Here is a 398-nt window from a genome sequence, read left to right on the forward strand (position 1 = left end):
CAAGGCGGCAGCACAGGTGAAGGGACTGAGTGTACTGGGCATGCTGTGATTCAGTCGAGGAGAGAGAGAGAGAGAGAGAGAGAGAGATCGTGTTGATCTACCTCACTGTGCTTTTCCCATAACTTCCCTATTTGTTTCTACAAATGCACAGCTTTTGTTCTAAAAACAACTAATGGGACAAAACGAGTCACAAAGTGCAGGAGTAACTCAGCGGGTCAGGCAGAATGGTAGTGTTGCTGCCTTACACGCCAGACACCCGAGATCGATGCTGACTACGGATGCTGTCTATACAGAGTTTCTACGTTCTCCCTGTGACCGACCGCATGGGTTTCCTCCATGTACTCCGGTTGCCTCCCACACACCAAAGACGTGCAGGGTTGTAGGTTCATTGGCTTCTG

Source organism: Rhinoraja longicauda, unplaced genomic scaffold (assembly GCF_053455715.1).
Source record: "Rhinoraja longicauda isolate Sanriku21f unplaced genomic scaffold, sRhiLon1.1 Scf000123, whole genome shotgun sequence".
NCBI lineage: Eukaryota > Metazoa > Chordata > Chondrichthyes > Rajiformes > Arhynchobatidae > Rhinoraja > Rhinoraja longicauda.